This window comes from Bos javanicus, chromosome 9 (assembly GCF_032452875.1).
Source record: "Bos javanicus breed banteng chromosome 9, ARS-OSU_banteng_1.0, whole genome shotgun sequence".
NCBI classification, from domain to species: Eukaryota; Metazoa; Chordata; class Mammalia; order Artiodactyla; family Bovidae; genus Bos; species Bos javanicus.
The window spans coordinates 91976622-91999718 of record NC_083876.1 but is presented as its reverse complement, the minus strand read 5'-3'; positions in this window follow the sequence as shown (position 1 = coordinate 91999718).

Sequence of the window (23097 nt, the reverse complement as noted above, 5' to 3'; positions counted from 1 at the left end):
GGAGCTAGGGGAATCCTGGTGGCGCCATCAGAGGCAGCAACTCCCTGAAGGAGGGTCTTTCGCTGGGTGGCATTTCTGATATTCATAAGGGTGAGGCTCTTTCCCTCTTTCTCTCCTTCCGACATCCTCATCTCATCTTCTCACTTGATCATCTACCACCATGAGGGCATCTAGGTTGTAAAAAGAGAACGGGTACCACATGAGCAAAGAATCTCACTACTTTGGCCTTGGAAGAAGACAGGAAAAAAAGACCCAGAAATGAAATATCAAAGAGCTTATGAACATAAAACATGTACCACTGTTAAGTGGAGCACTGTCAAGCAGATTAATTGGTTAACATTTGGAAAGTGCACTGAAGATGAAAATTGCCAAATAAGGGCTTTGTATATTAAACTGGTTTCTCGTTTGTTATGAGTGGCATAAGAAATAAGTCCACTAATAGTTAAGACAACTATTATGCCCAAGATGGGCTATAAAAGGTCTTTGGCTCTCAGAAGACTGAGCCCAGTGTAGCTCTGCTTTAGGATTTGGGGAGAGCATCTTCCCCAAATGTCTGTGAGGTCCCAGCTCTAAAGCTCCTATCCTTGCAGTTCCCTGCTTTTGCTAGCCAATCCCCCTGCTACAGGCTCCTTGCAGGAGGTTTCTTAAGGCCAAGTGAAGAATTTATAAATAATTTTGTTAGAAGTTTCCGAGTTCAATCTGAAATTTGTTAAGATGGGATTTTAGCCAACCTTCCTTGGATAGATGGAATTCCATTCTTCTACAATGGTGAGATATTGAACCATCCAGATATTCTTGAATCCCAATAGGACAAGAGTCAGAGCTCAGCACCAAGAGCTAGCTCCAGCTTGAGCGTTCAGAATAGACGCTCTCTCTCTGGAAAGCAGGGGTCAATGAAGAGAGAATCCCCAGTCAGAAATCATCTGGAATGGACATGTGAAACCAAATTCAGTATAACTTGTCTCTGAAAAAAAGAAGGGGTGGGTCCACCTGTTTGATGTAGTTTTGGCTGTCTATGAATGCAGGAATTTTATTTTGACCAATATTTGTTTTGTTTTACTTAAATTTTAACATCCCTCCTACTTCTGAAAAGAATTAAGACAGATTCAGATTAAAACGAAGTATAAAAAAACTAAAGCAGTGTGGGAGAAAATAGGACAGATAATGCATTCTTGCTGGAATTCTTAGGACTCAGTGTATATATTTTAGTAAAAAATGTACTGGAACTGAGGTTTAAAAATCCTGGGCTCCAGCCATAAACTGTGTCCCTAATGAACTGTGTGGTCTTATGCAGTCATTATTCCATTGGCAAAATAAAGTCTCTGGAAGTTTTTCAACACGATCTTTTTAAGTGTTTAAAGAATAATGTTCTGGCATCAGTAGGTAGGCAAAATGGAGTGAGCAAGGTCATAGAGAAAACTGTTAAGAGATTGAAGTGTAATCCAAGTCAGCAGGGATCAACAGTAGAAATGGAGAGAAAAAAAGAAAAAAAGATATTTGAGGAAGACTGGACAGAACTTCGAGATTGACTGGATATGCAAATGAGCAAAATGACCCAAAGAAGACTGTAAGCTTTTGTGGCCAGGAGCACAGTATCCCTGTGAATAAAGAGAGGAAAATATTTCTAGAAGAGGAAGTGCGGCCAGGACTGAACAGAGTCAGCTTGCAATGTGGAGTTTGTGATGAGCAGAAGCCATCCAAGGGAAATATCATGGAGTCATGCCTGGTGCGAGCTGCACGCGAGGCAGGAGGCACACTCTCTGAAGTTATTAGTATTTCAGCAAAGGAGCAGATGGGGGCAAACAGGAAGTGTACGGGGGAGTGGAGGGCTGAGGGCTGAGTCTTGAGGTGACCTGGTTACTCAGAACCAAGCATTTGTTTCCGGCATTAAATAGTTTTTTGTTCTTCTCAGTTCAGTTCAGTCCAGTCGCTCAGTTGTGTCCGACTCTTTGCGACCCCATGAATTGCAGCACGCCAGGCCTCCCTGTCCATCACCAACTCCCAGAGTTCACCCAAACTCACATCCATCAAGTCGGTGATGCCATCCAGCCATCTCAACCTCTATCATCCCCTTTTCCTCCTGCCCCCAATCCCTCCCAGCATCAGAGCTTTTCCAATGAGTCAACTCTTCGCATGAGGTGGCCAAAGTCCTGGAGTTTCAGCTTTAGCATCATTCCTTCCAAAAAACACCCAGGGCTGATCCCCTTTAGAATGGACTGGTTGGATCTCCTTGCAGTCCAAGGGACTCTCAAGAGTCTTCTCCAACACCACAGTTCAAAAGCATCAATTCTTCAGCACTCAGCTTTCTTCACAGTCCAACTCTCACATCCATACATGACTACTGGAAAAACCATAGCCTTGAATAGACGGACCTTTGTTGGCAAAGTAATGTCTCTGCTTTTCAATATGCTATCTAGGTTGGTCATAACTTTCCTTCCAAGGAGTAAGCGTCTTTTAATTTCATGGCTGCAGTCACCATCTGCAGTAATTTTAGAGCCCCAAAAAACAAAGTCTGACACTGTTTCCACTGTTTCCCCATCTATTTCCCATGAAGTGATGGGACCGGATACCATGATCTTCGTTTTCTGAATGTTGAGCTTTAAGTCAACTTTTTCACTCTTTCACTTTCATCAAGAGGCTTTTTAGTTCCTCTTCACTTTCTGTTGTAAGGGTGGTGTCATCTGCACATCTGAAGTGACTGATATTTCTCCCAGCAATCTTGATTCCAGCTTGTGCTTCTTCCAGCCCAGCGTTTCTCATGATGTACTCTGCATATAAGTTAAATAAGCAGGGTGACAATATACAGCCTTGACATACTCCTTTTCCTATTTGGAACCAGTCTGTTGTTCCATGTCCAGTTCTAACTGTTGTTTCCTGACCTGCATATAGGTTTCTCAAGAGGCAGGTCAGGTGGTCTGGTATTCTAATCCCCTTGGAAGAGCGTGCCTGCTGGAGAATACAAGCAGAGACGCGAGAAATGAATTTCAGGTGGGTGTTCATCTGCCCTGATTGGCTGAGTTGTATTTTCCTAGCTTTCTTTCTCTTTCCATTGGATGTGGCCCTTAGTGGAAGATCCTCTTCTGAATGCATGTTGACTCCCTGCAACCTGGGATTTCCTGAACTATGTAGGTAGACTCAGCGTGTCTCATCCAGCTGTATTGTATTTTCATTTTCCCAAATCTGCCCCTGTCCCTTCCAAGGTCCGATGCTTCTAAGAGTCATTTTTTGTGCTGTGCTCACTGCCAATCTTCCCCAGAAACCTTGAGTAACTTAAGTCACAAGTTTCAGTTCTCTTTCCTACCATCTATCAAGGACAATTGCACAGATCCTGTATTCAACCCCTGTTATCTCTTGGGCCACAAGAGTATCCAACGTTGTCAATCCTCAGAGGCAGGTAGATAGTTCTGGAGCTTCCAGTGAGGATATATACATCTACCCACATAGTAAATCAAAGAACAATGTACCAAAATACGCACCATCAAAAAGAAACATGTTTTCTTCTTTTTGTCTTTCCTCTTCTAATCTTGGTATTAAACATATCATAGTGAAAAAGAACTATCCAGATATTCTTTTTTTTTTTTTTCTGTGCCGGGTCTTAGTTGCAGCATGTGGGATTTAGTTACCTGATGAGGGATCAAACCCTGGCCCCCTGCTTCAGAAGCATGGCGTCCTAGCCACTGGACCACCAGGGAAGTCCCTATCCAGATATTCCTGCATCCCAGTAGGACAAAAGTCAGAGCTCAGTACCAAGTACATGTGTTTTATGTTAGAATAATGAGCTTCTCTGGATATAAATTGGGTATATTTTAGTATAATACATATATGTAACATGTATGCTAATATATTATCAATATATTATAATGGTGTATTTTTCTGCAGGGTAGGCTATAACATATATGTCTTAGTGGTTGTAAAACTTGATGTCACTCAAATCTAAAACATTTTTTCAATCACAGAGTTATAAATGATATTATCAATGTAGTTGATGTTAACATTTGCTAAACCAACTTTTCTAATGATATTCATTTATGACACAAATACAATGGTAAGACCAAATGCGGGAAGAAATAGAAATAGGTGTGTAATAGAAAAGAGAGGGATACCTAAGGATATAAATTTAATTTGATTTTGGCTTTCCTGTAGAGTTGTTTATGGTAGGACCTTACTGCTGGTAGCTCTGGTGATCTAGCAAGGAGGTTCTCCAGTTTTCCCCTCCATGGCTCTCAGCTACTCGTGACCTGAAGTCAATCTCAGACTGAAAGTGAATCCTCCAGATAGTTGGAATACAGAGCTATCACAGATAAATGGTTCTTCACTCTGCACACTCAGGGCAAAGTCGGATCTATCAGTGTAAGGCAGAAGACGGTCGTATGGAACTCCACTCATGAGACAAAAGTGGAAGAAAGAATGTGTGTGTTTGAGATGAAAAAAGAACAAAGTTGTAGGGGTCTCCAATAGAACAACCATCTTATGGAACATTTAACAGAAAAACCCAAGCAAACTTTTTGGCCAACTCAATATTAACCTTTTGAAGAATGAAATCCCTGTATTTCTCACTTCAAAGAACTATTTGCACCATCTCTGCTGTGACATATTATCAAATATTTATTTTGAATGTAAGTGGAAAGTTCTCAAGGTGTAATAGGAACATTGCTAGAATTAGAACCAGAGGGTTTTATTGTCTGTCTGCTACTTCCTGGCTGTGTGGTATGAAGCAAGTTATTTAACCTCTTTAAGCCTGTTTTTTTGTTTGTTTTTTCTTTTTTTTTTTATTCCAAATCCTTCTGAGCCTATTCAGCTCAGTTCAGTTGCTCAGTCATGTACGACTCTTTGCAACCCCATGAATCGCAGCATGCCAGGCCTCCCTGTCCATCGCCAACTCCTGGAGTCCACCCAAACCCATGTCCATTGAGTTGGTGATGCCATCCAACCATCTCATCCTCTGTCGTCCCCTTCTCCTCCTACCCTCAATCTTTCCCAGCATCTGAGCCTATTCATTTATCAGTAAAATGGGAATAGTAATTATAATGCATCCATTACAAAGTTGCTGTAGGGATTCATAAGATAACGTAGCTAAAAAATTTTTGTGAAATTTTAGTGCTATGCTAATGGCAGTTGTTAGCAATTCTCTACAACCAGTGGCATGTATTTATTTACGTTGAGATTGAGCTCAGCTCACACAAGAATGAGCACGCTCACTTGGGCAGTTGTGGGATAATTTGGGAAGACTTCTGCTCAATGTTTGGGGGGTCAGGGTCTGTGGAAGGGGGCAGTTTGACTTGCAGGAGGCTATATGAAGGGGATTGGCTCTGTAGAAACTATCTCTGTCTGACTGTGGATTCCAACAACCTTCCAGAAGTTACAGTGTTAGGGGTTTGGTACCTATAAAAAATATCCTTCCAGTGGCTTCCTTGCTAGAGAAAAGTGGGTGAGAGCCTCACTGATTGAGAACCTGGTCCCACCTCAGTCTCACCCAGCTGCCACTGGGTGACACTGGGAAGAATGATGGTTTGAGTCGTTCCACCCAGACCCTCAGGTGTCCCTGAAGGTCTGAGCACAGCAGTCCCTGGTCATCACTAGTTCAAAGCGCTGAACTAGTTCACTACTTTCATCACTAGCTCACTACTTTCTTGTCAAAGCAGACAAGAAAAATGGGATCAGTGACCGACAGGGTCTTGTATTTGGTTTACTTCATCCTGCTCCTCAGCCTGCCTCTTTTCCTTAACCTTTCTTTCCTTGGTCTAGGCATTTCTTCAATTTTTTTCCCCCTTTAGCAAACCCTCTTTCTTTCCTTTGGACGTCCTTCCTTATCTCACCCTTTTAAAATCATTCCTCTCCCTTTCCCTTTAAATGGTCATTGTAGTAAATCAAAACACTTCAATATTTCCTACACAAAATAAGGTTTTAGACTCCCTGTTCTTAAAGCATATAAACAAAAAAGATTTACAAATCCCCCTTAAAATGAAGTTAGGTTGGTTTATTTAATGTAATGATCATTTTTTTATGTCAGAAGCCCTTGGTGAGAATTTTAACTGAAAGCAGTTTTAGGTGTAAAAAATCCACAACTGTCACCACAAAGAATTCCTAAAAAGCTTCATCGCAAAACATACAATTGAAAAGCAGATTGTATTGTCCCCTAGAAACAAGTTTGTAATTAGGGGTTGTGTTCTTGATCAGGGACTTAAATTCAATAAATCATAGATATGAGCAACAATAAGTCATAAAGGAAAAGACACAACAATAAAATTTTATAGTCATTTGAAATAGTAAAATTTGGCCCCAGGTCTTATAAAATGAACAAAAATAGAACAGGCACGGTGATTATGAAAGAACCCTAACCTGCTATTAAGTACATTGATCACATAAAAATACAGCTCTAACTCGCCATAAATTTGACTAAAAGTTAATGTATCTATAATGGATATTAAACATGTAATTAATAATAATTTTATTTGCTGTCCTTGACTTCAGAAAAACTTTCTAGGGAGCTTTAGGGTGAGCTGAGCCTCCTTACAAAGCCAGCTGGTGAGCACGAAATTGAGCAGGGCGCAGTGTTGGCCTTGGGTGGGGTTCCATTTTACACTCATAAGTGAACTGAGAAGATGCTAATTAAATTTGTAGGAGATGTTCCACAACTTTCAAATCTTGGTTAAAGTTAATAAGGATCTGGAAAAGTGGACAGATCTCAACAGAGATTCAGTAGGGATTTATGATGAGATTGTCAGCTCAAAGAAGAACAAACCACCTATTATCAAAGAAGTATTACCTGAGTGCTCATCAAGCTAAGGAATATACGACTGTGGGTAAGAGGTTTAAAAGTAGTAACCGGGCTGATCATAGAGAAATTTAATACCCTAAGTTAACAGACACAAATAAACATGAAATAGGCACATGTGACATGTATAACACACAGACACTAAGTAGGCAATAAAAGCAGTAACGGTAAGGTTTGAGGGTCCCCCAGCCCCTCTGCCGACTACAGCAGAGCACACAGCCCTGTGGTGTCACCCACCGTGAGTCACTTTCTGTTGAGTTTCAGGGCTGTCTTCCTGCTCGGCTGAGTATCTTCATGTGTTCTTGTGTGTTCCCATTTTCTACCTAGCTGACCTATAGTAAGCACTCATTCAATGTCGTTGAAAGAGAGGACAAATTAACGCTGTTTTTCAGTCTGAAGCACCTGAGTAGGAGTCAACATCCCTGAGTTCTAAAACCCACTCCACCACTCACTGCATAAGTTCCAGTGAGGCGTCCCTCAGCTTTTGAAAACAAAGGACCACATTTATCACTCCTTCCCACGTTAGGATCATGCCACAAAAATACTGGGCTGCCAAACCCCCTTCATTAGGCAATCCTGTGCAGTTTTCCCTTGAGGCAACCAGTGTTAACACGCTAAGTCGATACAATTAAGAGCTAAAAATTACATTTTTATAGTCTAAACAATTTATCATTGGTAAATATTCCCCCTTTTAAAGGTGAAAACAGATCCTTGCTACCTCTACATTACTGTATTCAGTCTCCAAGGTGAAAGCAGTCTGAAACCTATCTATGGGGTCTTCTCATTCTAACTTGAAATCTGTATTATTAGGGGTTAGGACCTAGGGAAGAAAAGGCCGGGAACTGTCGACAGTCTACATCCAAGCATATGTAATTATGGATGATTATTTGTGAAATAGAGGAAAAGGGAACACAGGGAAAGAAAATATGAAAGGAATTTTCTATTTTAGTAAGAGTAAGAGGGATGTGAACTCCGGGAGTTGGTGATGGACAGGGAGGCCTGGCGTGTTGCAATTCATGGGGTCGCAAAGAGTCGGACATGACTGGGCGACTGATCTGATCTGATCTGATCTGAAGAGGGATGTGCATTTTTAAAGATCTCAACAACAGGTATTTCCATGCACAACACAGAATTACCGGTCGGACACGACTGAGTGACTAAACAGCAAAAATGAATGAATTACATGGTCCTCTAGAAGGGACTTGGAAAACATGTGGTTCTGAATCCCATCTCCTCCCTCCAGCCAAAAGGTCAGGAATCCGTTCTATGGCGTTTCTGACGAGAGGACGACAGACCGGAATTTGATGAGTGAGGCTGCAGGGCAATGCCTCCCAATCCACAGGTGGAGAACTACCTGAATCATTAGCCTCCTCCTCAGAAGATGCAGAGGAAGAGAAGCACAGGCAGGAGGCGAAGCAGAGCCACAAGCACCGCCTGCCTTGCTGGGAGAGGCAGGGAGAAGTACTGAAAAGGCCCCCCGGAATCTAGAGGGTAAGGCCTTCGACCACAGCACGTTCTGGGTCATCCCCAGGTGCCATGGAGCTGCTGCAGGACTGGGAGATCTCAGGAAACACACGCTTCCTCACTCTGCCTCAGCTGCCCTGTTCATCCGATGGAGATGGCCCTCGTGCTTCATTCAGCTTGGGTAAAAGGAGGCCATAGGTACTTTGAAAAGTTGAAAAAGGTAGTAAACTGTACTTTCTCAGAAAGGAGTAAAGAGCTCTATATTTGAGATGCTGCTGCTGCTAAGTCGCTTCAGTTGTGTCCAACTCTGTGTGACTCCATAGACGGCAGCCCTGTCCCTGGGATTCTCCAGGCAAGAATACTAGAGTGGGTTGCCATTTCCTTCTCCAATATTTGAGATGAAAGAGCACTTTTGCCTAAAGGCTGAGGTGTGGGTTCCTGGCTGCCTCTTCAGCTCTGTGATGCTCTGACTGCAGGACTGGGGAGGGCAGGTTCTCAAACCCATCACCTCCCCCGTGTTGTTGCTGTGCTTGAAAAGGCAGGCTGGAAATGTGTACCGTTTCCTGATAATAGTGTAAAAAAAAAGAAAAGAAAACAAAAGTTTCCAAATTGTTCTTCCCTTTAAAATACTAAGTGAGAATAAAAGAACTGAAAAAAAGGAAGAAGGAAATAATCGAGGAAAATAAAAAGATGAAGGTATACCGGAACATTTGGAAAAAGAGGAAGGAGGAATAAGAAGAGGAAAGAGGAAGACATCAGACAGAGAAAAAGACATTTATTGAGAAGAAAAAAAGAGAAACTGAGAGCAGATACAGGCCAACTTGAAAAGAAATGGAAGAACGTGTAAAAAAAACTGACTTTACTGAGCACAGGAATAAAAAGCAATGCCAAACAAAAGGCAAAAGAAAAAAGCACTAAAATGAAAGAGCTATCAGAAAGGAAAAATGTCATGTAGAGATAAAAGAGATTTTTCTTAAATGGGGGTAAAAAAATCCTCCAAGCATTTTTATTTAGTTAGCCAAGGAAGAAAATGAATTCAAGGGGATAGGGAGATAAGAAAAGGAATGACAAGCAGTCGTATAAGAAATTAAATGATATTAAAGAAGAGACCAAGGAAGGAAGGAGACAACAGATTTTGGCAAAAGAGAGACTCTTATATAAGAAATTTTCAACAGCTAAATTATGTTAAAAGCCTTTTGCAAACATCATCTTCAATAAAAAGCATGTATTGAAATCACTTTGAACCTGGCAAACACAGGTAGAGAGAACAGAGAGACCCTTTAAAGAGGAAGCAAGACAAATCGGAAAACAAGAGTAGCTAACCTGAAGTAAAAGCTCCAGGGCACACAAATCAGTCTTTTATCCCATCACCTGACACAGAGAAGGCATTCCAAAAGTCTCTGTGGAATGAATGAATGAACTGAATGAATAAATGAATGAATGGATGGATGAACCTGTGGAGCTTCAGGAGTTTTCAGAAGCCTATGTGTCTATGGCTTCTGATGACAAAAAAACATTCTCTGCTCCCAAATGTCTGTCCCACCCTAATGTGGAATCTTCTCTTCCTCCTTTGTCCTACCAGCAAAAATGACAAGATGCCTGTGATCCACAGTCTACTCATCAGGGGGTCATACCGGGCCTATTTCCCATTAGCAGGGGAAAAGGGAAATGGTAAAAGTTTTTAACTTTGCAAAGCATTTCTAGAATAGCTCATTTTAACCCTGGCCAGTTGAGTGAGACAATGATTATCTTTCATTAACATCAACTTTGAGAAGTCTAGTGGTTATTTTAATGATCCCAGAAATAGAGAACCATATAGGTCATGAGATCAGTTTAGTTCAGTTCAGTCGTTCAGTCATGTCTGACTCTTTTCGACCCCATGAACCACAGCACACCAGGCCTCCCTGTCCATCACCAACTCCCGGAGTTTACCCAAACTCATGTTCATCAAGTCGGTGATGCCACCCAACCATCTCATCCTCTGTTGTCCCCTTCTCCTCCTGCCCTCAATCTTTCCCAGCATCAGGGTCTTTTCAAATGAGTCAGCTCTTCACATCAGGTGGCCAAAGTATTGGAGTTTCAGCTTCAGCATCAGTCCTTCCAAAGAACACCTAGGACTGATCTCCTTTAGGATGGACTGGTTGGATCTCCTTGCTGTCCAAAGGACTCTCAAGAGTCTTCAACACTACAGTTCAAAGCACCAATTCTTCAGCACTCAGCTTTCTTTACAGTTCAAATTTCACATCCATACATGACCACTGGAAAAACCATAGCCTTGACTAGATGGACCTTTGTTGGCAAAGTAATGTCTCTGCTTTTTAATATGCTGTCTAAGTTGGTCATAACTTTTCTTCCAAGGAGCAAGCATCTTTTAATTTCCTGACTGCAGTCAGCATCTGCAGTGGAGCTCCAAAAAATAAAGTCAGCCACTGTTTCCCCATCTATTTGCCATGAAGTGATAGGACCGGATGCCATGATCTTAGTTTTCTGAATGTTGAGCTTTAAGTCAAATTTTTCACTCTTCTCTTTCACTTTCATCAAGAGGCTCTTTAGTTCTTCACTTTCTGCCATAAAGGTGGTGTGTCATCTGCACATCTGAGGTTATCGATATTTCTCCCAGCAATCCTGATTCCAGCTTGTGCTTCTTCCAGCCCAGCATTTCTCATGATGTACTCTGCATATAAGTTAAATAAGCAGGGTGACAATATACAGCCTTGACATACTCCTTTTCCTATTTGGAACCAGTCTGTTGTTCCATATCCAATTCTAACTGTTGCTTCCTGATAAGAAGAGTTAAATCATAACATCTTATGACACCTAAATGAGAGAGATTTCAGAACCACTGTGGATGGAGACAATTTAGCTTCACTCAGGATGTCTTTGAAAAAGTAAGACATTAGTTGGGTTTTAAAATTTGAAAAAAAAACAAACAGGGCTTGAGGACATTAGACTAGGGAATGGAAAACACACACGCATGTGCACACATAATCACACTTAAAGTAGAATTCTAATGCCACTTAAGTGGCCTTTTGAATGAGGACCCCAAAACTCCATTCATTTCAACTGTTTTCATAATGAAATCTACTTCCTATCTAACAAAGCCTACTACTAAATTTAAAGGCTTTTGTTCTTTTAAGGGTTACCCTTTATAAGGCAAATATTGTGATAAACCTAGAAATAAACCTAGACACTAGGCAATAATTTAAAATGATGCATATCAGTCTCAAAGTTGAAATTATACAACTGCAAAGGATAGTTACAAATAGAGTTTGTATTGCAGGAAGTAATCCTAAGACCTGGGGAATTTTTCATCATTTACTCGAGAGCCAGAAAAGCAAGGCCAAGAAGTATGGCCAGGCTTCAGAAGAGCAAATCAGAACTAGACAAATATGTTTTTTATGTCAGCCCAGAGATTTTCAAGTTGCATATTAAGTATAGCATTTTTAAATAAATGTATTTAAAATTATGACATGGTTGGACTTCCCTGGCAGTCCAGTGGTTAAGACTCTGAGCTTCCAAAGCAGGGGGTGCAGGTTTAATCCCTGGTCTTGGAACTAAAACCTCACATGCCACACAGTGCAGCCAAAAAAAAAAAGAAGTGAAAAATAAAAATAAATAAATAAAATTATGGCATAGTAAGCTGTCTTTGGGGGCTTCCCAGGTGGCGCTAGTGGTAAAGAATCCACATTCTAACGCAGGAGATGTAAGAAATGCTGGTTCAATCCCTGAGTTGGGAAGACCCTCTGGAGAAGGGCATGGCAACCCAATCCAGTCTTCTTGCCTGAAGAATCCCATGGACAGGGGAGCCTGGAGAGCTACAATCCATAGGGTCACACAGAATCGGCCACGATTGAAGCAATGGCACACACGCACACATACAGTCTATGTTCATTTTAAATGGCCAAGAAATCCATTAGATAAGTACCATAGACTTGTCCTTTTAAAAATATATATTAAATTGGGAAATATTTTAAATAGGACTTTAAAGAGTTGTTCATACTAATGGAGTTAATTATTGAAGGTGTCATGTATACTATCAAGTTTCTTCTTTGTTTGAGAATAAAGGGTTTCCTTTCACATCTGCTTTCTTCAGATCTGAAGAATTCCAGTTGTTGAGAGAGCTAGTGGTGTACTGTTACTATCCTAACTTTAAAACGTGAAAATATTAATATTAGTTTCTAAAGTGAATACAATTATTTAATTTATATAGTATGACTCATTTTCTAAGCTTTTGCTACTGGAAATGGATATTATTATTCTCTTCAATCGAGCAGAGTTTGAGTTCAGATTCACATACAAATCAGGGTCACAGAATCACAAGTGAAGATGGTTTATATAAGAACAGAATAATAGAATGTCTTGTAATTGGAAGGAATCTTGGTAATCATCGAAGGTGCTTAATAAATATGTCAATTGGAAAATGTTACTTACAACGAAAAAAATGAATTTTGAAAAACACTGTCAGCTATATGTGAATCCATCTTAAGCATTGGCTATTTTCATCAATTCCTATTTAAATGGTCAAACTGGGTTTTTGTTGTTGTTGTTTTGCTGTGTAAGATAAAGCGGAACTAGGCAATAACATGTTCAAGAGTCTGAATGAATTTTTGCTGTTGAATCCATTGCTAGAAATCACTCTTCAGTGATTTGAGGAGACTTTTAATGAGACCTATGAGGATAAAAGATCAGAAGATGATCATAAAAAAGTGATTCTGCAAATGGAATGCAGTTAGGCTGAAATGGACCAGAAACACTGACCCACTGACCTACCTGAGAAGTAAAACATTCCATGCAACAGAGTGGATCCTTTCTCATCAACTGTTTAAGAGCTCCTTAGGGCACTCTGTTGTTGTCTCTCAGTCACCCAGTCATGTTTGACTCTTTGCTACCCCAGGGACTGCAGCACGCCAGGCTTCCCTGTCCTTCACTGTCTCCTGGAGTTTACTCAAACTCATGTTCATCGAGTCGGTGATATCATCCAACTATCTCAACTTCTGTCGCCCCCTTCTCCTGCTGCCTTCAGTCTTTCCCAGCATCAGGGTCTTTTCCAATGAGTCGGCTCTTCAAATTAGGTGGCCAAAGTATTGGAGCTTCAGGTTCAGTCTTTCCAGTGAATATTCAGGACTGATTTCCTTTAGAACTGACTGGTTTGATCTTTTTGCAGTCCAAGGGACTTTCAAGAATCCTCTCCAGCACCATAATTTGAAAGCATCAATACTTTGGCGCTCAGCCTTCTTTATGGCACTCTCTAATGCTACATAAAAAGTGTTTTTCAAAGAAATCCTGGTGTATTAGAAGGTTGTAAGTGAGGAGCTAACTCTCAAAAGCAATTTTGGTTATAGAAGATCACCATAGTATTGAGGGAAAAGTGCCACAGATCATAGGAAAAGGTCCTCAGATCGCTTTCCCTGGTGAAAGTCACTCATTCACTCATTCTTTCGGCTAATGTAACACATATTTATGGTGACGCCAAGGGATTTGTTAGGCAATACTTATGCCTTCATGATCATTCTTTGTTTTTCATTGAAACAGAAATAAGTAAGTTGGAACAGTCACCCCATACTGGGAAGCCAAACTGTATTTATTTATATTATTTTATCATTTTTGGCCTAGTTGGCCATGTCTGCTTCCTATTTGGGTAGTGACTGGAACACATTGACAGATGTGGAAGTATGATTCAAAGCTCAACCAGGGCAATTTTTCCAAAATATAATTGAAGACTGCATTCAAGCCCGGCATATACATAGACACCTGCTTTATTTGCATAGCCCAAGCTTGCAGGAAGTTTTAATCAATCATTTTCTGCATGTAGAATTATCCATCCAGAAAACCATTACTTATTTCACCGGGAAAAAAAAGTTTTTCTTTGCTGCTGCATTAGTCTCATCCTACCTCCCTCCCCTCCACCAGCAGAAAGAAAAGAAAAAAAAGTTTATGTCAAAATATATGGATTAATGTTCCAGCTTATAAACAATCTTGGCTTATTTTCAAATCTCCAAAAGGTAGATTCTGCCACTTCTTTTGCCAATAAGCATGAAAATTCTATCTTCTGTCACATACCTTTTCATTTATATTTACTGAATGTTTCTCATTGTGCCAGGTGCTAGGAAACTAGTAAACAAAAGGCAACAAATTTTGATTAAATAATCATAAAAAGCATGAATTACAAAACCTGATAGCTGTAGAAGGTGCTGCATGAAAGGATGAAACAGGGGAATCTTATATAATCGCAGGACTGAGGTGGTGATGGGTCAGGAAGGAAGCACTATTTGAACTGAGAGTTTAGTAAATGGACATTGTTGTTGTTTAGTCGCTAAAGTAGTGTCCAACTCTTTTGCAACCCCATAGACTGTAGCCCACCAGGCTCCTCTATCCATGAGATTTCCCAGGCAAAAACATGAGCTGCCATTTCCCTTTCAGGGGGTCTTCCCAACCCAGCAGAATTTGGGAGGGAGGGTCAAGAGGGAGAGGAGAAAGTTACAGGCAAATAAAAACATGTGCAAAGGCCCTGGAGCAAGAGAGAGTGCACACTGAAGAACCAAAAGCCCTGAGAGAGTGTACCGCGGAAAAAGAGTGAGAGGGTCGGATTCCCAGAGGCTGGAGGGAGCTGGACCCAACGTACGTGTGTCTGTGCAGACCTCCTAAGAAGTTTGATCTTCAAAAGCAACTGTAAGCCATTCAGTTTTCCAGATTCACATTTTTAATAGCTCGTCCTGTGTACAGTGAATTAGAGTGAGGACACCTTTCAGATCTGTTGACCTGAAACGGGTGACAGGAGTAGCTGCTATAAGGGTACCAGTGAGTTAGAGAGGAGTGTATGCATTCCGGAGACATTCAGGAGGTAAAACCTACAAGAACTGGTTTTGTTAAACAAATACATGAATGTATTAATGAATCAGTCCTCAAAATAGTTCACATTTATTTACTCTTCCTACTTGCCACATTGACTGAATTTTAAAAACTTCTCTATACAAATGGTAATTTTTAAAAAGAGAAGGAAAAAGTACATCCAATATTAGTGTTTTATGAAAAAAAGGCATGAGTCTTTATATCTTATGAGCCTTATTTCAGGTTACAAATAGTCTTTAATTCAGTTATTTTTTCCCTTTGAATATTTTTGCTAGAGACTTTCCCAAGTTTCTAATTTATTCCCTACACTTATTAATATGTAAATGTTAACAGCCTTCAATTTATAATCCAAGCTACAGATCACTCTTTTTTAAAGTGTGTTCCCCAGAATCAGTCTTTGTAGAAATAATAGCTCTTACTTTTTTTAAAGAAAGTAATTTATTTTTAATTGTTTTTGACTGTGCTGGGTCTTTATTGTTGTCCAAGGACTTAGTTGCTTGGAATGTGGGATTTTCCCTAACCAGGGATTGAACTTGTGTCCTCAGCGTTGCACAAGAATCCTGTGTCCCCAGATTCTTAACCACTGAACCATGAGGAAAGCCCAGTTTTTACTTTAAATACATATTTTTTAGTAAATAAACAATGGTTAAGCAATAGTCAACAAGTTTCTCTACTGAAAGCCTTTTCAGAGTCTTTTATATGCCAATATGCATTATGAAAATATTGAAGGCAAAGAAGAGGGCAGCAGGAAGATGAGATGGTTGGGTGGCATTGCCAATTCAATGGACATGAACTTTGGTGAATTCTGGGAGATGATGAGGGACAGGGAAGCCTGGCATGCTGCAGTCCATGGGGTCACAAAGAATCGGACATGAAAGCAACTGAACAACAACAAAAATCCATTATGAATTTCAAAGACAGAAATAGGTAACACTTCCCATCTCATGCGTCCATGGAATGCCTTCCTTGAGCATATCAGAGATTCCACAAGAACTTTTGGGTAAAGAACCATACACATATTGACTCAGTTCCTTGAACAGGGTTTGGCATGAAACCCTCATGGCAGAAAGCAAAGAACTAAAGAGCCTCTTGATGAAAGTGAAAGAGGAGAGTCAAAAAGTTGGCTTGAGGCTTAACATTCAGAAAATTAAGTTAATGGCATCTATTCCCATCACTTCATGGCAAATAGATGGGGAGACAGCAGAATCAGTGTCAGACTATATTTTTGGGGGGCTCCAAAATCACTGCAGATGGTGACTGCAGCCATGAAATTAAAAGACACTTGCTCCTTGGAAGAAAAGTTATGACCAACCTAGACAGCATATTAAAAAGCAGAGACATTACATTGCCAAGAAAGGTCTGTCTAGTCAAAGCTATGGTTTTTCCAGTAGTCATGTATGGGTGTGAGAGTTGGACTATAAAGAAAGCTGAGCACTGAAGAATTGATGCTTTTGAACAGTGGTGTTGGAGAAGACTCTTGAGAGTCCCTTGGACTGCAAGGAGATCCAACCAATCCAACCTAAAGGAAATCAGTCCTGAATATTCATTGGAAAGACTGATGCTGAAGCTGAAACTCCAATCCTTTGGCCACCTAATGCGAAGAACGGACTCCTTGGAAAAGACCATGATGGTGGGAAATATTGAAGGCAGGAGGAGAAGGGGACGCCAGAGGATGAGATGGTTGGATGGCATCACCAACTCAATGGACATGAGCTTGAGTAAACTCCAAGAGTTGACGATGGACAGGGAGGCCTGGCATGCTGCAGTCCATAGAGTCGCAGAGAGTCAGACACGACTGAGCGACTAAACTGAACTGAACTGAAGTCTTTATACTTTGTTTAATAAATTAAGATGTAGATTAAGATTTCAAAAATCGAAGTCTCAGAGGAGAAGGGTTTGTCAAATATGCCAGGCATCTACTGAGGGCAGCATTAGAACAGCTTCTTACTACTCAGCTTGCAGCCAACTCATTGACATGAAGTATTCCATTTCTTGAGAAGCTAAAATTCTATATTTCTGTATGAAGTTTCATATTTAAAAAAAATTTAATGCCACCTGTCAAGCAGAACATATAGGTAACCAGTTTTCAACTTCAGAGGCATTCTAGTACAGATGACATTACTCCACTTTCAAACAAAATTGCTGTGAGCAGTCAGGACAAAGGACGCTAATGGAGCAAACAAGGATCCTCCTGTGAAATCCATAAATGCTTTCCTCCCTTTGAAGGAACCCACAGTGTCCATCTGAGGAACATTAACTCCTTCATTGCCTGGAGGCATCATCAGAAGCCCCAAAATAGATCACATACCAAATGATACTGTTGGACTCTGAAAGAAAGAATTCTTTCATTTAAATAAGCACATTTTCTCCCTATTTAGGAAATACCAGGTCATTTAGGAATCAACAGCAGTAGAAGAACAATCCCATTTGAGAAAACACATTATTGCACCGGAGGCAACACTTAGAACAGCATAATCAGGCCAGAGTTTAATTACAGGTGGGTTGTTGGCCTGTTTTAACTAAAATAAGTAATGTCAATACTTAAAAGACAGTCAATTCTCAGGTGTTTAGGATCTGATTCACCATTTTATTGGTTACTCAATCCCAAATTTTGTCCTTTTTTGCTTAGAAATGTGTCTATTTCAGTACTAATGTGCTAGGCTTAGTTGCTCAGTCATGTCCGACTCTTTGCAACCCCATAGACTGTAGCCCACCAGGCTCCTCTGTCCATGGGGATTCTCCAGACAAGGAGTGGGTTGCTATGCCCTCCTCCTAGGGAATCTTCCCAACCCAGGGACTGAACCCAGGTCTCCTGCATTGCAGGTGGATTCTTTACCATCTGAGCCACCAGATGCTGGCAAATGCAAACTTATCAAGTTTATATATCTTGCTGCTGCTGCTAAGTCGCTTTAGTCATGTCCTACTCTGTGTGACCCCATAGACGGCAGCCCACCAGGCTCCCCCGTCCCTGGGATTCTCCAGGCAAGAACACTGGAGTGGGTTGCCATTTCCTTCGCCAATGCATGAAAGTGAAAAAATAAAGTGAAGTTGCTCAGTTGTGTCCTACTCCTAGCGACCCCATGGACTGCAGCCCACCAGGCCCCTCTGTCCATGGGATTTTCCAGGCAAGAGTACTGGAGTGGGGTGCCATTGCCTTCTCCATTATATATCTTAAGTTGAGCCAAAAATACACACATATGCAGAATACATACAGCATTAGGTATTCTGTGTTTTGTGTGTGTGTGTGTTATTGCAGTAATGAGTGCTTTATTGCTTATCTTTTGCTTAAAGTTCTGTTTCTATATCTTTTTTAATCAGAGTCCAACATGAATAGTTGGGGAAATTTATAGCACTAGCATATTTCTATTTTGTAAAAAATCAATTGTATTTTTAAATGAAGTGTTAACTTGAAAAAATGAGATTTTTTTTTACTGTTAATGGAACTGTATATGTAATAACACCTTTCTAATCAGAAGATAACTTGTTTCATGACCTCAACAATCTAAAACATATCCAAGAAAATGAAATTGAACTAATAAGTCTATTAGAGCCAAAACAGATGACAACAAAAAATAATACCACCACCTCAAGTTGCCAGAGAGGATTTTCTTTAAATCATTTTGAAATACCTTCATAAATATAATCTCATTTGGTTATTTTTAACAATACTGCAAGAAAAGAAAGGCTTGGCAATATTATCCATATTTTTCAGATGAGAAATGAAGGGTTACCATATAAGATTTCGTCCAAATCGGGACAGTGATTGGGGCCTTGTTGATAATGATGGCAGGACAGCAACATAAACTGGGATGACCCTAGTCACACTGGGACCTGCGGTCACCCTGGAAACATGAGGGCACAAAGCCGTGTTCCTAAGTGCACAAGTCCCTCAGTCCTTCTCTTAGAGTTTATTTGCTCCCTGGAATAGCTGTTGCGCCTCCCCCGAGAGGCAAGACGCTACCTGAAGCTGACAGGTGAACCATACAGATTCAGCCTAGAAGGGCAGGGCTGACCGGGGCCAATGGTCACATAAGAGCTTCCCTGGTGGCTCAGACGGTAAAGAATCTGCCTGCAATGCAGGAGTGAAAGTGAAAGTCGCTCAGTCGTGTCTGACTTTGAGACTCCATGGACTATACAGTCGGTCCATGAATTCTCCAGGCCAGAATACTGGAGAGGGTAGCCTTTCCCTTCTCCAGGGGATCTTCCTAACCTAGGGATCAAACCCAGGTCTCCCACATTGCATGGAAGATTCTTTATCAGCCACAAGGGAAGCCCGAGAATGCTGTAATAGGTAGCCTATCCCTTCTCCAGGGGATCTTCCCGACCCAGGAATTGAACCAGGGTATCCTTTACCAACTGAGCTATCAGGGAAGCCCACAATGCAGGAGAACTAGGTTCTATCTAGGTTACTGCCTGGAGACTTCTATGGACAAAGGAGCCTGGGGGGCTGCAGCCCATGTGGTCGCAAATGGTAGGACATGACTGAGTGACTAACACACACACATATACCAAATCACAATCACCAGGGCACATCAAATGTCCAGTCAGTCCTAAGGTCAAACATAGTGCTCAGACTCTGAGTCAGGCAATGGAAGAGTCCTGATGTCAGAGCTTTGCTCCCTAATATTTCCAGCAAGCAACTGCTCTGTATTTGGGCTACCGGGATTGTTCAGGAGGGATAATAAGAAACGATGAGGATAAAGATAGCAAAAGTCAAGAAGGTAAGTCTGGAAAAAAGAGGTAAAGTTCAAAGCAATCCCCAATCCCAATGGAGAGGAACAGAACTTAACAAGAGCTGCAAAAAGCAATTAGGGATACAGACCAGACGTGTATGGTGGGAGCTTAGAGGAAGCCAGGGCTCTGGGAACATTCATCAGAGCAGGGACCTGAGGACCAAGGTCAGATTTTGAGTGCTAAAACTAAACCCAGGAGTGAGGCTTCTACTTTCTGCTAGGCTGGCAGCTAGGGGAAGATCTTCAGAAAGAAGAAAGGAAGAACAGAGTCTCATAGGAAGGAACCTCATATCTGACCAGTTCATCATCTGATCATCTTGGATACCAAGAACAGGGGGGAAATGGGTTGCTGCTGGACTCAGGTACTGTCACAGTCAGGGACCTGCTGACTTCTGGGAAGAAGGAGACGCCCTTGAATGAGTAAACAGAGACCTGAATGGGTTAAGCAGGATTCTGAGTCCCAGCAGTTCATGAGGCACTTGGTTGAAAGTGAAAGTGAAATTCACTCAGTCGTGTCAGACTCTTTGCGACCCCACGGACTATACAGTCCATGGAATTCTCCTGGCCAGAATACTGGAGTGGGTAGCCGTTCCCTTCTCCAAGGGATCTTCCCAACCCAGGGATCGAACCCAGGTCTCCCGCATTGCCAGCGAATTCTTTACCAGCTGAGCCAAAAGGGCATTTGGTTAGATGGTATCTAATGGGATTCTTATTCTTTTTTTTTTTAATAACATTTTTATTTTTTATTTTTATTTTTACTTTTGACCATGCCGGGTCTTCATTGCTGCACAGACTTTTCTGTAGCTGCCAAGAGTGGGGACTACCCTCTAGTTGTGATGTGCTGCTGCTGCTGCTAAGTCACTTCAGTCGTGTCCGACTCTGTGCGACCCCAGAGATGGCAGCCCACCAGGCTCCCCCGTCCCTGGGATTCTCCAGGCAAGAACACTGGAGTGGATTGCCATTGCCTTCTCCAGTTGCGATGTGAGGGCTTCTCAACGCAGTGGATTCTCTTGTTGCAGACATGGGCTCTAGGGTGTGAAGGTTTCAGTAATCGTGGATCTTGGGCTCTAGAGCACAGGCTCAATAGTTGTGGCACATGGGCCTAGTGGCTTCAAGGCAGGTAGGATCTTCCCAGACCAGGGATTGAACCAGTGTCTCCTGCATTGACAGGCAGATTCTTTATCACTGAGTCACCAGGGCTTCCTATTTCTAAAATTGGTTTTAAATGGCAAACTTTAATCTTCTTTTAAGGTTAATTATATGCTGTTTTTAAAGGTGTGGCTATATACAATAGATCTTAAAGGATAATCTAGCCAAAATAATTAACATGGGAAAGAATTTGCTTCAAAAGTAAGACGCCTGAGCTACTTAGAAGCTTCATTCATCCAGAGCAAAGCACTCAAACATGTCTGAGAGCCCTGATTTCAGTGCAACAGAGTATTGTTTTGCTTTAAAAGATTAGGATCTCTGCAAAATTATCATATACCTGCTGCTGCGGCTGCTAAGTCACTTCAGTTGTGCCCGACTCTGTGTGACCCCATAGACGGCAGCCCACCAGGCTCCCCCATCCCTGGGATTCTCCAGGCAAGAGCACTGGAATGGATTGCCGTTTCCTTCTCCAATGCATGAAAGTGAAAAGTGAAAGTGAAGTCGCTTAGTCCTGTCCTATTCTTCACGACCCCATGGACTGCAGCCTACCAGGCTCCTCCATCCATGGGATTTTCCAGGCAAAAATACAGGAGTGGGGTGCCATCACCTTCTCCAATCATATACCTAAATACTTCTTATTTCCCATTTGAACTCCGTACTACTGAGTTGTGATGCTTGGGGTAGCTTCCCGAAATGTTCTGGATTTCCAAATCTCATCTGGAAATGAGGGGATCAAAATCCTTAGATCAGGGATCAACACACTATAACTCACAGGCCAAATCCAGCCCAGCATCTGTTTTTGTGAATAAAGTTTTATTGGGAACATAGACACCCTCAGCCATTGACATGTTTCCATGACTGCTTTTCGTCTACAATAGAAGCTGAGTAGTTATAACAGACACTTTATGGCGCACAAAGCCTAAAATATTTTTAGGTGATAGAATATTACTACTTTGCAGGAAAATGTTTGCCCTTTCCTGACTTAATTATTCTTGATTTTACCGATATAGACAGACACATAAGTATGGAAATCCATATATACAATATAAGAAATGTTCCTATTGTTGGTGACTTCATTTTCTCAGAGTTTAGGCTTCTCATTGTTTCCCAGTCTCTCTCTCTCTGCTTCTCTAGCAGTTTTGTTACTCATTATAGCAATCACGTCTTACTTTTCCTAAAAGATTCTTCCTATTGCTTCACTTTGGGTCTACTGTTTTCTCTCTTAAGTCTATCTTTCTTGTAAATATGCCTGTAATTAACCCCATATAACTATTGATGCTTTGAATTGCTGTGATATTTTTCTTTAAAAATACAAAGATCTTTGAAAATACTGACACTGTCTTTAAAACAAAGTAGCTTTTTAAAAATAAAGCAAATAAAACCAAAATGGAGGAACTTTGTCTCTCTTCAACTAGTTCTGTTTCTTTCAACATCCTGCAGAAGCTCCCGGATCCACACCACTCACCTCAGTGGGTAGAAATGTCATGATTGACTTCAACTTGTTTCTCTGCTTTCACCTCATTCTCACGCTTTCAACCTTAAATTTAAGCTTTCAGTTTTCATCTTTATCTGCTGCACTGCTTCCCAAACCCGTGCCCCTGACCTTCCCCACATCACTTCCTGCTGCTTCCATTCCTTCCCATTTTCATAGTCTCCTGATCATAATGGAAGCATTTTAGCTAAATCTTCTCTATCTAAAAATCTCTCCCATACCTTTGTCTCCTTTTTTCTCCTAAATCATTTTAAATCACATCACAAGGTTCTATTTTTATGTTTTCTTTAAATATACTTACCTCTGAGCATTAAAGAACTCCCACTTCTTTCCCTTGACTATCCCTGTGTATATAGAATACCTACTGGGGCTACGGGTTATTTATATTCTAGCAGTCAGCATTGGGGTTCCTTTCCCAGCCTGCTGCCATTAGGAGAACTAAAGCAGAATGTTGAAACAAACTACAATGTGAATTTTTCTCTGTAGTGAATCTGAGACCAAGCGATCAGCTGATAACAAAGACCACACAGTCCATAATTACAGTTATACCTGCTGAAATGCAGTGCTGGTGCAGGGAAGAGATGGAGTCAACTGAGCAAATTTTTATGCAATTTAGTTGACATCATTCTTTAAAC